At 36.2% G+C, this 5,789-nt stretch overlaps 1 non-coding gene across 1 annotated transcript; it reads right to left on the bottom strand.

Annotated features, from left to right (window-relative positions):
* Positions 1-1,839: 1,839 nt before the first annotated feature.
* On the bottom strand, positions 1,840-1,945 carry LOC129687280 (U6 spliceosomal RNA). The gene has a single exon (XR_008721759.1). It is a non-coding gene; the product is annotated as a U6 spliceosomal RNA (small nuclear RNA).
* Between the last annotated feature and the right edge of the window lie 3,844 nt (positions 1,946-5,789).

Below are 5,789 nucleotides of genomic sequence, written 5' to 3'. Positions count from 1 at the left end.
TCCATTGAGGGACCTCTGGGTTGTTTTCAGGTTCTGGCTATTACGAATAAAGCTGCTACAAACATGGTTGAGCAAATGTCCTTCTGTACTTGAGCTTCTTTTGAATATATTTCTAGGAGTGGTATAGCTGGATCTTGAGGAAGCACTATTCCTAATTGTCTGAGAAGGTGCCAGATTGATTTCTAAAGTGGTTTTACAAGTTTTCATTCCCACCAGCTATGTCAAAGGGTTCCCCTTTCTCCACAACCTCTCCAGCATGTGTTATCAGTTGAGTTTTTTATCTTAGCCATTCTGATGGGTGTAAGGTAAAATCTCAGGGCCGTTTTGATTTTCATCTCTCTGATGGCTAAGGATATTGAACATCTCTTTAAGTGTTTCTCTGCCATTCTATATTCTTCTAAAGAGAATTCTCTGTTTAGCTCCTTACCCCATTTTTTAATTGGCTTGCTTGATTTATTGCTTTTTAACTTCTTTAGTTCTTTATATATTCTGGATATTAGACCTCTGTCAGATATAGGGTTGGTGAAGAACTTTTCCCAGTCTGTAGGCTGTCATTTTGTTCTGACAACAGTATCCTTTGCTTTACAGAAGCTTTTCAGTTTCATGAGGTCCCATTTATTGATTGTTGATCTTAGAGCCTGTGCTGTTGGTGTTCTGTTCAGGAAGTTGTCTCCTGTGCCAATGAATTCTAGGCTGTTCCCCACTTTTTCTTCTAACTGATTTAGTGTATCTGGTTTTATGTTGAGGTCTTTGATCCACTTGGACTTTAGCTTTATGCAGGGTGTTAAATATCGGTCTATTTTCATTTTTCTGCATGTAGAAATCCAATTGGACCAGCACCATTTGTTGAAGATGCTGTCTTTTTTCCATTGAATGGTTTTGACTTCTCTGTCAAAAATCAAGTGTTCATAGGTGTGTGGGTTTATTTCTGGGTCTTCTATTTGGTTCCATTGATCTACCTTTCTGATTCTATGCTAATACCATGCAGAGCAGAAGGCTGGAAATAATCAAACTCAGGGATGAAATAAATCAATTACAAACAAATAAGACTATTCAAAGAATCAATGAAACCAAGAGCTGGTTCTTTGAGAAAATCAAGCAGATAGACAAACCCTTAGCCAAACTAACTAAAAGGCTGAGAAAAACTATCCAAATCAGCAAAATCAGAAATGAAAAGGGAGATATAACTACAGATACTGAGGAAATCCAAACAATCATTAGGTCATACTACAAAAGCCTATATGCCACAACATTTGAAAATCTAAAAGAAATGAAAACTTTTCTTGATAGGTTCCATCAACCAAAATTAAGTCAAGATCAGGTAGAAAGATTTAATAGCCCTATATCCCCCAAGAAAATTGAAACAGACATCAACAGTCTCCCTTCCAAAAAATGTCTTTGGCTCTTAAAGGGAGCATAGTCAGTCAAGACGCGATGTGTGTGTAAGTGCATGTGTATTAATTAAGTTTTTATTTTTATGTAGTTAATAGCATAATTCTTTATGACTTTTCCAGACATACTTGGTTATATTTTACCTTCTTTTCTTCTCTGTTTATATCCCCCTCCCCTCCTTATTTAGAGACCCTCTTTTCCAAGCTTAATGAAAAACAATCAGATCACCTGTGTTCTGTTATTCCTTTTCCTGCTCACTATTGCCTTTCCACCATGGCAGTTGTCTGTATTACTTTCTTGGTTTCTGCAGTTACTCCTGAATATGTGCTTCCATCTGAAGATTTGATATTAGGAACCTCCGATGAGAGGACACATAACATTTGTCTTTCTGGATCTGGGTTACTTTATTTAATAAGATATTTTGGTGTTCCATTCATTTACCTGAAAAAAAGTGTGAAAAACTTCATGAATTTGTGTGTCATCCTTGCTTAAGGCAATGCTAATTTTCTTTATATTGTACTAATTTTTGTATATGTGCTACCAAAGTGAGCACCATGTAATTCTTTTCATCTATTTAAAATTTAGTTTAGTAATCTTTGTTTAAATACTTTTACCTTATATATGTTCATAAGCTGATTTATAGCTGTAATGGTATATTTATTTGGGTTAAGTGATTCTCGGACAAACGTTTTATGTGTGTCTGTGAGGATATTTCCAGAAGACCTGAGCCTTAGAATTATTGAACTAAGAAAAGCAAATAGCCATCTGCTGTGCTTGTGAGCACTATCTAATCTGTTGTAGATTTCAACAGGATAAAAAAGCAAAAGAAATAATTTATTCTCTTTCTATGATAGGACATCACTTATCTCCTATTCTCAGCAGTGATATTTTCATTTCTGATCTGCAAATCTAGGTTGAATTTTAGTACTGATATTTGTAGCCATTTAGTTTGCAGATGACATCATAAGACGATGCGCAAAGTGATTTGCATTAATTTCTATTGCATGTGAACTCAATTCTGCTCTTCTGAAGAAATCTAAAAGAAACTTTTACCTTGGTACTGTTTCCATACTTTTCTCAGGTTAGTTTTCCTCCTCTTCCTAATGCTTTTTGTAGTTTCTGTTTATGCAAGTCAGAAAAAATCAGAATAATACTAACTTAATGAGATGAATGTAGAAGGGTTTTTGTCTTCTGTTTTCTAGACCAACTTTGCAGAATTGGGACTATTTTTCTCAGTTTTACCTATATTCCTCCTGACAGAGCTTTGATTATTCATTTAAACCCCTTCTTTTGTTTGCATATATCCACTACAATAAAATCTCCCAATGGCGATGCTTCAGCTGTATTACATAAATATTGATTTATTGCATTCCATTTTCAGTTAGTTTGCTAATGTTATATTGCCCTTAAGACTTCCTTTTTGAACCATGAACTATTCAAAGAGTGTTGTTTCTTTTTGAAATGATTTCCAAGTCTATTGTATTTGATGTTATTAATTTATTCTATTTGATTTAAAGTATTTTTAAATTCTTGAAAATTTTTCTGATATGGCAGTGTTAGTGTTTCTAAAGTAGAAACTAGAAGATAATATGAATTCAATCTTATTAAAAGAGGCCTCCATTAATATTGACCAAATACTTTGATGGTATAAAACTTTATACTTGCTGATTTTTTTTTCTACTTACCAATTATTTAGAGAGAAGTGTTAAGGTGTTCCCGTAGAGTTGTATATATTTTCTATTTCTCTTTTTTATTTTATCAATTTTAGTTTCACAAAATTTACTGTTGTGCTCTTTGGCTTATTCAAATCAAGGATAACTGGATTTGATTATAGTAACTAATCCGTTTATTAACAATTACATATGGTGCTTCTCACTCTACTGGTTTTATTCTGAAAACAATGTTTAATAACATATTGATACAGTCTGTCATCTTTCCCATATTGGATTAATGTTAATTGATTTACCTTGTTTCAATTTTCATTCAATAACTTATAAAATCACAGAAAGTTTTACTGTATATTGTTTTAGATTTTAATCCATTTGCTAATCTCGTTTCTAATTAGTTTATCTGAACTATTTGCTTTCAGTGTGATTACTAATAGTTAAGAACTTAAAGTTAATCTTGTGTTTCATTGAAGGTATCCCCATTCATTTATTTATTTTTTTTCTGTTTTGATATTCTCTTCCAACCTCTGGATTACTTCAGTGACATTTTGAAGTCTGTGATTTTAAGTCTCTCCCTTTGTACAGCCTCTTAGTTGCTCTAGATAATATATTACAAACCCAAAAATCATCACAACCTATTTAAGTTGCCATTTTACCTGCCAAGTATAGAATTAATTCCTTTTCATTCTACTGTAGGCATAAGGTTATTGTATAATTAAAATGCAGATTTCTGTGTTATCTTGAGGTAAGTCTTGCTCTGAGAAGCTCCTGTCCTAATATTGTATAAACTGTTTCCCCTTTGGTCCTTGGATATATCAATAAAGCAGCTTACAGCTAATCACTGAGCAGGGGAGAGAATAGGGCTGGACTTCTTGTCAGCCAGCAGGGGAGGAATCAGAAGATTCAGCCACTGATAGAGGCCAGGATACTCTAAGAGAGAGAGCTCAGCAGGAAAGCTGCAAAGTGCAATGTTCCTGGGATATATTCTGGGAAAAAACAAACAAACAAACAAACAAACAAACAAAAAGATTAGCCTAGAGAGCTAAAAATAAAGTAATCTATCAGGCAGTAGGATCAGAGGGAGGGGAAGGAGGACCTCCTGAATCAGTGGACTGGGGGAGGGGCAAGGGTGGGAATAAAGAGGGAAGGTGGGATTGGGAGGGGAGAAGGGAGGGAACTACAGGGGAAAAACAAAGTGAACAAACTGTAATTAATAAAAATAATTTATTTTGATGACGGTGTCCTTTGCTTTACAGAAGCTTTTCAATTTCATGAGGTTCCATTTATTGATTGTTGCTCTTAGAGCCTGTGCTGTTGGTGTTCTGTTCAGGAAGTTTTCTCCTGTACCAATGAGTTCTAGGGTATTCCCCACTTTTTTTTCTAGCCGATTTAATGTGTCTGGTTTTATGTTGAGGTCTTTGATCCACTTGGACTTCAGTTTTGTGCAGGGTGATAAGTATGGATCTATTTGCATTTTTCTACATGTAGACATCCAGTTGGACCAGCACCATTTGTTAAAGATGCTATCTTTTTTCCATTGTATGGTTTTGGCATCTTTGTCAAATTGGGAAAGAATCATCACCAACCCTCTATCTGACAGAGGACTCATATCCAATATATATAAAGAACTAAACAAGCTGAAAAGCAACAAACCAAGTAATCCACTTAAAAAATGGGGAACAGAGCTAAAGAGAGAATTCACTGCAGAGGAATATCGAATGGCAGAGAAGCACTTAAAGAAATGCTCAACCTCATTAGCCATTAGGGAAATGCAAATCAAAACAACCCTGAGATTTCACCTTACACCCATCAGAATGGCCAAGATGAAAATCTCAAGGGACAACACATGCTGGGGAGGTTGTGCAGAAAGGGGAACCCTTCTCCACTGCTGGTGGGAATGTAAACTGGTACAACCACTCTGGAAATCAATCTGGCGCTTTCTCAGACAACTAGGAATAGCGCTTCCTCAAGATCCAGCCATACCACTCCTAGGCATATACCCAAAAGAGGCGCAAGTACACAACAAGGACATTTGTTCAACCATGTTTGTAGCAGCTTTATTTGTAATAGCCAGAAGCTGGAAACAACCCAGATGCCCCTCAACTGAAGAATGGATGCAGAAACTGTGGTACATCTGTACAATGGAGTATTACTCAGCAATGAAAAATAAGGAAATCATGAAATTTGCAGGTAAATGGTGGGACCTGGAAAGGATCATCCTGAGTGAGTTGACCCAGAAGCAAAAAGACACTCACGGTATATACTCACTCATATAAACATACAATATAGAATAAACCCACTAAAAGCTGTACATCTAAACAAACTAAGCAAAAGAGAGGACCCTAACTAAAATGTTCAATCCCCATCCTGAAAGGCAAAGAGGATGTACATTAGAAGAAAAAGAAAATAGGAAACAACCTCGGAACCCGCTACAGAGGGCCTCTGAAAGCCAGAAGAAAACAGGAAACAACCTTGAAACCTGCCACAGAGGGCCTCTGAAAGCTTCTGCAGTATAGACTGTCAAAGCAGATGCTGAGCCTGATGGCCAACTGATGGGCAGAGTGAATGGAATTTTATGTAAGAAGTGGGAAATAGTAAGAGCTGGAGGGAACGGGAACTCCACAAGCAGAGCAACAGAACAAGATAATTTGAACACAGGGAACTTCCCAGAGACTCATACTCCAACCAAGGACTATTTGTGGAGATGACCTGGAACCCCTGCACAGGTGT

Source organism: Psammomys obesus, unplaced genomic scaffold (genome assembly GCF_907164565.1).
Source record: "Psammomys obesus unplaced genomic scaffold, mPsaObe1.curated_primary_1811, whole genome shotgun sequence".
NCBI lineage: Eukaryota > Metazoa > Chordata > Mammalia > Rodentia > Muridae > Psammomys > Psammomys obesus.
The sequence above is the reverse complement of the archived record's forward strand: the minus strand, read 5'-3'. Positions and strand labels throughout refer to the sequence as shown.